Raw genomic sequence first — 9,558 nt, forward strand, 5'->3', positions numbered from 1 at the left:
TCCATTCCTAGATTAGTTGTAGGCATGCCTTAGGAGCTCATGTTTTTCTCCTAGGTTAGTTTTAGTTTTAGATTGAAAACAAATTTCCGTCCGTAGAGAGAGAAAAGTTCCGTCCATTGTTTCCTTCCATTGCATTTGAGAATCCCGTTCATTGCATTTCTTATGTGAGAGATATAGCCTAGTATCCTATATCGACGTCTCAACAGAGCTCAAAGCAAGGCGCAAGAGCCTCTTGGGACTCAGAGGAGCATTGCATGGGCTTGTGCAAGCCGAGATAGAGAAGTTCTTCATCAACAGCAGACGGGCTCACAACAGCTAGTAGCAGCTCCAACGAGCCGCCATCAAGCAACGAAATCAGCTGCATCTCCCACGACCTCAAGGCAGCTTCCACAACGGTGTGACGACAGCTGCATCTACAATGACATCTCCAAGCCTCAAGAAATGACAGCCCAAAGCTTTGACCTCCAGCGCAATCTCCTAGCTTCTGCAATAGCTCTGCCATAGTTGACATCTAGCACCTCCAGAAGCTCCCTGCAGCGAGCCGCAAGGAGAGTTCTGCCACTCGAAGAAATTGTGACGGCTCTCAACAAACGAGCCCGTCAACAGCCCGTAAGGCAAGGCGGCCTCTATGCGATGACCTCTGAGCTCCCCCGCCATTAACTCCACCAGTGAACCTGACCAGCAAGTGGCAGCAAAAGCCTCGCAAGCCAAAAACAGACACGCCTGAGCAGCCCAGCAGCCAGCGTCAATAAGCTCCAAAGCTTGTGCTCCGTTGATCGACTCCTACAGCGCCTCCACAGTGCTCACCCTCCATCAATGCAACCCACGTTCAGCAACCGACTCCAGCACTCCCTGCGCCATCTACCGTTGCTAGCTGCCAATGCCAATGACATAGTACAAGCAGGCTTCTCCATCGACGAAGAGACATCGCCATCGACCGGGAGCGCAGTCGACGAAAATCGCCATAAGAAATTCCAAAGCTTCTTTCCATTGATTGACACGTGTCAAGATAGGATGTAACTATGGTTACCTTAATGATCACCATGGTTAGGTTTAGTTGCGTGGACCATGGTTAAGTTAGTCTAGACTTGGGTTAACTAACTTGGGTTAGAAGGTTGCCACATGGCACAAGGTCACCTAAGCACACAGCCCCTGCCAAGCACAGTTCTGCAAGCAGCATATGAATGCCTATGCCACATCATCAAGACCCCCCTCTTCTTCATAGAATCTTCAACAAGCCATAACTTGCAATCCAGGAAGAATTTGGACATGCTCCAAAAAGGAAAAGTGATCGTCTTTTCGAGCTCTATGCGCCTGTCAGATCAGAATCATTGTATGCAATTAGACACTGCCAATATTGAAAGAATTCAATTGGTAAGACCTTTGCAACAAATGAAAAAGCAACGCATGAATGTAAAAAGCAAGCCAAAAGCACAAGTGCATGAGATGACCATAGCAGAAAGCATGACATCCACACATAAAGCATCAAGGTACATGGAAGAACAAAGCATCATGCAGGTAGCTACACCAAACAAAGAAGCAAACGGGTCATCATCAAACCATGAGCCAAAAGATGACATAAATGGAATGTATTGAAAAGCAAAAACCTTGCCAACCTTGCCTATGTTTTGTAAATCAAGCCTGACCACCTGAGAGTAGCTATGAAAGCACCCAGGGGAGGTATTGACATGTAAAAGCCACACTTGACCACCTTAAGTAGCAATGCATGCACTAAGGGGAGGTGATGGAATGTAACTCACATCTGACCACCTTGCAGTAGCCAAAGGATTATGGCACCAAGGGGAGGTGTTGAGAGATATGGTGCCATGAGCACTTGTAGAGCAAAGGTATGAGCAAAGGGTAAGCTGCCACATGGCATGGAGGAGATATCCCACATGTGAGCAAGCAAAATGGATGTAAGTACCCTCACCTATAAAAGGGAGGTTCATTTGAAGGAATATCAATCAAGCACTTTGCACTATCTCAAGATTCTCTTCATGAGTCCAAGCTAATCTATCTTGGAACCTAATTGACTTGAGATACATGTCATGAGCACTCTCTTCATCATGTTTCCACACAGGTTTCATCCACCTTAGAGTGCTCCATAGATCCTGAGGCACACATGTTTTGTCACTAAATGGGTCACTTATATACAAATATGGCCTTATTAAGCTAAAAAGTCAAGTGGTGACCTCTAATTAAAAAAAAAAGGCTCAATGAAGCTATAATTCCCAAACTTGTGCATGGTGCCCCCATCCAATAACTATAATAATAATAATAGTAGTCTCCTAACTCTAGTTCAATTTTAACACTATGAAGTGAAAATATGACACCATATGAAAAGAGTTTGTTGAATTCAACATATAAGTGGTGTATAGATACACCATTTTTTTAAAGAAAAAGAGTTTTTGAATTCAATATATAAGTGGTGTATAGATACACCCTTTTTTTAAAAAACAAACCATACAATACAGTATCTTATTGGTGGTGTATAGATACACCATTTGTATGGAAAAAAGCATACAAAACATTATCTTATGCATCTGAATCTCGTTCAAAGTCATCAGATTCATGTAATGTATTTGCGCTTGATGGGTTCTTGCCAAATGATGTTTATTATGGACATGACTTGGATCAGGGATTGTGATACATTTTTCAACATTGTATCAATGCTTCTTTCTAAAACTTCATGTCCCTGATTTCCAACAATGAATAATGCTATTGACTTCCACCTCTATTAATCCCTCATTATTTGGAACCCATTCACGTTTCTTTTGCAAGCATCCCTCATAGAGTTGTTTTATTGTATATCTTCTCGAGAGATTTTTCAATGGCTTTGGTTCATACCATAAAGCTGTGAATGCTATAGGAGTTCCCTTGTCATCCCTTTCTATCTTAGTAACCTTTGCAACCCAAATTGGGCCACCTTGGTCATCCAACTCCGAACCTAGATTAGATGCCCAAACTGCAACAAATAGACCCTCTTCAATCTCATTAGATGGTATAAACTCTGGTAAGGATTTGTTTCATGCAATCTAGCTCATTTATATAGCATTGCCGATCCGGTGCAACATTGCAAGACGTTCATGTTTTCTTCATCAATAGGGTCTTTGTTTTTTGAGTGATGAAAGATGTAGAAGACACAATATGTAATTTCTCAAAACTATATCTTGGAAGTAAGAGAAGGCATCAAGAACTTCCACACCGATATTTGATATTGCTTTCAATTTTATTTGGGTGCTCTCCTTACCCCACACATTGCTTTCAAGTTAGATTAGGACATAATTAGGAAAGCCAGACATCAAAGTTGCGTTCAAAGGATCACTCTTGTGGGGATCACTCTTGTGGCAATCCTGCTCCTTACCACACACGTTGCTCTTCTTTGGATAATAATATTTGATATTGCTTTCAATTTTGGGGAACTTATTTGGGTGCTCTCCTTACCACACACATTGCTTTCAAGTTAGATTAGGACATAATTAGAAAAGCGAGACATCAAAATTGCGTTCAAAGGATCACTTATTTCAAACTCTTTTTGTAGGGACTTTGGTAGGACAAATTGAACTAGACTCTACACCACGTCCTTAAAGCTCGCCTCCAAGCTCCATTACTCTAAGCCCGCTTCCATTTATCACTCTCATGGCGATCCTCCTCCTTCCATCTTGGCTCCCTCTTCATTTTGCCCTCCCCTTTGCAATTCTTCTCCTCTGGCTTGCCTTCCGGGCTTCCCTTTCCCACAAACAGCGTCGCCTGCGCTTGCCTCCAGGACCTCCCTCATGGCCCTTTGTCGGGAACTTGCATCTGCTTGGCAAATTTCCCCACCGTGATTTGCTGCAGCTGTCCAAGCTCTATGGTCCTATTATGCATCTCCGCCTCGGTTCCGTCATTACCGTTGTTGCTTCCTCCGCTGATATGGCTAGCGAGTTCCTCAAGACCCACGACCATGTATTTGCTTCACGGCCCAAGCAGGCTTTCGCTGCACTGTTTACATACGGAGGTCGGGACATTGCGTTTGCTCCCTATGGCCCTAAATGGCGAAACCTGCGTAGGCTCTGTATTCTTGAACTTTTTAGTCCCAACAGAATAAAAAGTCTGAGCCCCATCGGAGAGAGTGAGACCGTATTAATGCTCTCTTCCATCCTAGAACAGTCTGAACAGGGAAAGCCGGTGGACATAAGTGAAATGGTATCAATATTGTCAACGAACGCCATGACACTGATGGCATTCAGTGGAAGGTATTTGGAATCGGGATCCCTGGACGCTAAAGAGATTAGCTTTTTACTTCGCCAAACTTCAGTCTTGGCTGGAGCCTTCAACCTCGGGGACTACATCCCATACGTCAGTTGGCTGGATTTACAAGGTTATGAACGAAGGATGAGATCGGTTTCCAGAAGACTAGATGCTTTTTTCCAGAAGATTCTTCAAGAGCACCGTAAGAAACGAGCTGAAAACTCTACAGATGCAGTGGACCTTTTGCACGTGCTATTGGAGTGTCAAAGGAATAACTTTGAAGAAATCGATGATAATACAATCAAGGCAATCATGATGGTAAGTGTACGAAATCTTCTATACGAATCTACGGCTAGCTCACAAGGAAGCTCAATCCTCTTGGCTAATTGTGCAGGACATGCTCGCAGCTGGAACTGATACATCGGTCGCTACCATTGAGTGGGCAATGACCGAGCTCATGCGAAATCCATCTCTCTTGGAGAAAGCAAAGGCAGAGCTAGATGCAGTAGTCGGTCAAGGTAGACGTGTGAATGAATCTGACATCTCACAGCTGGAGTTTCTTCAAGCTATTGTGAAAGAAACGCTGCGGCTACACACAGTCGTACCACTGCTGTTACCCCACGAATCCACAGAACCTTGCTATGTTGCAGGTTACCATCTACCCAAGAATACGTGCTTGCTAGTGAATGCGTGGGCCATAGCAAGGGATCCCAATCTGTGGGAAGCGCCACTGGAGTTCAACCCAGAGAGATTCATGATCGGCTCCTGCAGCGAAGTGGGGATGCGCGGCCTTCATTTTCAGCTAATTCCATTTGGATCCGGAAGGCGGAGTTGCCCTGCCTATGCACTAGGCTTAAGTATGGTGCACACAACACTCGCAAGGCTGATTCAATGCTTCGATTGGGCATTGCCAGGATCAGCCGATCACCCTGAGAAAGTGAATATGGCGGAAGAATTCGGGCTGGTGCTCAGCAAAGCAGTGCCATTGAAGCTCTTGGCCACCCCACGATTTCCCAGACATGTTATCACTGCTGCAAATCAATCGAGCTTAGACTAGAAGAAGGTGAGAGACTACTAGGAGAAAGCGATGCTATGCTGTGCGCGGTGCTCTCCCCAAGTGATGTTCCATACACAAACATACGTAATGTTACAACTCCAAGTGATTCTCTATCGAATGTGAATCCATCTCTATTAAATACAGAATGCATTGTATGCAGCCTGAAAACGAGGTAGCCATAGCTTTACGTAGCAAATGCCAACAAACTCCTTAGGGACCTTGATAGGAGACAGTATTTATGTAGGTGAAAACTACATAACTCTCCATGAAAACGTGTTTTAATATTTGTTTGCTTTTCCTCCTCCTCTCTGAATAGAATAGCGGACCTGGGGATAAATATCGAGGCGTATTTTTGTCATTTTCTGTGTGCGGGACCCGCGCTACTGGTGTCGGAAAACAACAAATATACTCACATCAAAAAATTGTAAGTCGCGAGGTATGAACTCGCGACTTGTAAGCCTCTACCACTGCACTACCGCACGCTTGTATGCAAGAGATGATAGTCAGATGTTTATAAACATTTCTATAAACACATGTCTATAATCGCCGCTCCGGTGCCGTGAAAATCCACCGGCCTGCATGGGTCTTGCCTCCACCTGCCTCAGATAAACTATATACATCGAAATCTATCCTAAGGCGAATAGCGGTCTCCCTGAAACCAACCGAGTAATGAAGCTGAAACACAGCTTGATTTTTGACATCCCAAATGGTCAGCAGGACGGCCGCATGCACGTAATGCCATGAGGAACCAAGCATAGATGAAAGACCTTAACCACTCCCTTTTACCTCTCCGAGCAGGGTAAGTCGGTAGTTGCCGCCAATGAAAAACTTGCGCATCAACCATGAACGACTGATCGCCACCCCCAGACATCCCTAGCAACGATGCAATTCTATGAGGTATGTCTTACCACTTCGTCGTCGGGCATGACGGATTCACCTGGATCCTTTTGGCCAACCTCCCTCTTACAACCAGCCATTGATGTGAAACTTTCCAAAGCAGGAACCTCGCTTCGTCACTCGCTCAACTTTTCCACAATGTCTTCATGACTACCTTCACCCTTTTTCGATGCTTAGCTCTTGACATTTCGCGGGCATGGGTGCGGTAATGCACATTAGGGGTTGTCTATTAGTGTTCGTGTTGGTATAACTCGACACTATTAGAAGAACTTTTACAAGTGTTGGTGGGACAAATTTCCATACCAACGAAAAATATAAGAGTATGTACACCAAGTTTGAGATCAAAATACTCATGTATTCATGGTGAAGTTAATATATAAATGTGCATAATGCCACTAAAAGAGTGAAAGGGGCAAAGATAAAAAGCCTTGGTGATAGCAAAAGAATCACTCATTAGGATTTAAATCAACAACTTCGTCTTGAGCTAACGTAAAAGGCATTCCTTTGCTTCCTCCATATCTACTAACATATTTATATCCAAAGGAAAACTTGGTGACCTAGCTTGTTTCGGCTAAAAGGATTCACAGTATTCAATGCTCATTAAGTTTTCTTGTCTTTCTAAAGATTGGATAAGTGCTTAAGTTGATTTAATTGTCTCCAATTCTTAGTTGATTGCTCAGGATATTTTTGCATCATACTTTGAAGATGTTTAATGAAGGCTTTCAAGCCTTTCATTTCATCTATGTCAAGTGATTTGTTTTTTGCAAGAATAAATCTAGTTTCCTCCAATGGAATTATTCGTTGTAATAAAGCATATGACTCACTCCATAAATGATCTCCATCTACTCAGTAGTGCTTCCATTGCATCACTGGAATATTGTTATGCATGTGAAACCAAAAGTAGTGTGGATTTGTGTGTCCTATTAGGGCATCATCTCCTGCTTGTAAATGTGGCTCTATGAATGCTCTCCAATCTACCATCCTGTCTCTAAGATAGCCACTTATGATTCTTCCTTGCGAGACCCTCCAATTTTTTTCCCAATTCGAAATAGCATATCCTCCATTGTCAAAACATCCATTGACTTTAACTCACCAGAGATAACACTAAAGATTTGATCTATGTCTTCATGTGTATGGCTGACAAGAAGAAAGCTAACTTCCACTTCTTTAAATATTTTCAAACCAACTAGCATAGAGCATAAAGCAAATATATATTTATTCTTGTTCTCTCTCCAACAATTATTATCTTGTATTCGCAATGTGTTAGGTAAACATTCACGAGCATCTTTGACCTTTCTTATTGCTTTCATGATTGATGTAACAACCTGGTTACTATCATGGTCATGCAAACTATCAATCCATACATCACAAAAGATTCAGTATCCATGTACTAATACTCCACACAAGTGTGTTTTTAGTCCACGTTTGCCCTCCAATGCCGGTGGGATACATCTATATTATGGCAAAGTTGTTGTATTCTAGTCCATGCCATCAATAGTGATGCACATGGACTTATCGACATGTGAAATAACTTCCTCTCTCCAAGAAGCATACAACTTTCGAGCATCTTGCACATGATGTAAATGGATTGATTGCCATTTAATATATCTTCCTCATTGCTGCTCACATTTACTATGTTCAATGGCATTTTTTAATTCATCACATGTCTTACATTTTGACATCCTTTGCTTTGATGGTGTCTTGACATGGAAAAAATCTCTATGCTAAATTTTGTACAAGGTTGACCGTGAAATCATGCTCTCATCTCTGTCTTGTAAAGTTTTATTGATAGTTTCTAGGACGACCTTCTTTGTCATTCCCAAAGGAAGATGTTGTTGACATTCGACACGTCCATCTAGCATTGTTTGTTGAAGATGAGGCTATGGTAATGCATGGTCTTTGAGAACTTGCTTTAATGTTGCGGTTGCATTTATAGTGCTTCCATGGCATTTAAGCTTGTAGATATTTCCATGAATTGTATGAACCACTTTTTCTTTCACCTCTATCCAGATGGTCCAGTATGTGCCATGTGATAGTCTAGTTAACCATTGATATCCTCGATTGCAAATGGGTCTCCCATTAACCATGGGCTTCCAATCTAGGTTTACAGTGTCTTGTGCTCAAATCTTGATCAGTGCCTTGATGAAGAAAGCATGAAAACTCTTGAAGAAGATAATTATGTCTATTAGGCGATGTCTTACTCCAAATACCAAGGCGTATGGCTACACAATCATCTTTCCCAACTTTTCTAATGCAAAGTCTCTTGCAACAAACTTGCATAAGCATCCTTTCCATATTCTCCTCAGATAACATTACATGTCTCTTTGGTTCTGGAATTGATGCCATGATTCTTCGGCTCTTCATACTCACATACTTTCTTTTTGTAAATAGTGTCTTGCATTTTCTAGTTGTAAGATCATCAAACCTCAAATCCATTTCCCTTGAATCTTCATCTCTATAATCAAATGCTGTGTGGGCTTAAGAATTATTTGATGCCTTATAATATCTTGGAAATGGCAATCTGGTAGACATGTTTATTGATGTCAATTTGTTACCAATGCCTCTTGAATTTTGTGGTTGAACTCTTTCTCCTTTGTAACTCAAGATTCTCCCATCTATATTCTCTGGCATGCTAGCAACAATTTTACGAACAACATGATAAGTCTTAGATTCTCTGCCCCCTTTGCCCTACATTTGAGTGATAACATTGTGACCATTGTCACTAATATCATCAATTCCTATTATTGCATCACTTATCCCATAGATCTTTGTGTGTATTTTTCTTTGTGGTCCCATCTTATTATTCTCAATACAAGACAAGTCTTGTATATCAGTAAGCATGTTTGAGTCACTTGCAACACAGGACAAGTCTTCTATACCAGTGAGCCTCTTCGAGTCACTTGCAACACAGGACAAGTCTTCTATACCAATGAGCCTGTTCGAGTCACTTGCAACACAAGACAAGTCTTCTATACCAGTGAGCCTATTCGAGTCACTTGCAACAACACATAAGTCTTCTATACCAGTGAGTATATTTGAGTCACTTGCAACACAAGAAACCTTTTCTGCATTAACATCTATTGCTATAAATACCTCAAAACCTATGAGCATGCCACTATGATACTCTTGATTAGTACTATAGCTTCTTATCAATTTGGATCCCATTTATGTTATAATCCTTTTCTTCTAATAATATTATGTTGTGTCTTCCATGACATTGAAGGAAACTGTCTTGGGCAAACTTGATTTCAAGAAAGCTAACTGCCATTTACAAGTACTATGAACTTGTAGATGAGATGTAGTATTATGGACGTCTAGATGTGAAGTACTCTCCATTGCATTTTGAATGACACCTGCACTAGTCAACTTAATTA

The 9,558-nt window shown here is 41.8% G+C and overlaps 1 pseudogene across 1 annotated transcript; it reads left to right on the plus strand.

Annotated features, from left to right (window-relative positions):
- The first annotated feature begins 3,559 nt into the window (after window positions 1-3,559).
- Window positions 3,560-5,557, plus strand: LOC147883343 (cytochrome P450 71AU50 pseudogene; annotated as a pseudogene). The gene is made up of 2 exons (XR_015543779.1): window positions 3,560-4,548; window positions 4,625-5,557. The product of XR_015543779.1 is annotated as a cytochrome P450 71AU50 pseudogene (transcript).
- Window positions 5,558-9,558: the final 4,001 nt, after the last annotated feature.

This window comes from Dipteris shenzhenensis, chromosome 28, assembly GCF_047967505.1.
Source record: "Dipteris shenzhenensis isolate YYH24624 ecotype China chromosome 28, Dip_SZ_1.0, whole genome shotgun sequence".
Lineage (NCBI taxonomy): Eukaryota > Viridiplantae > Streptophyta > Polypodiopsida > Gleicheniales > Dipteridaceae > Dipteris > Dipteris shenzhenensis.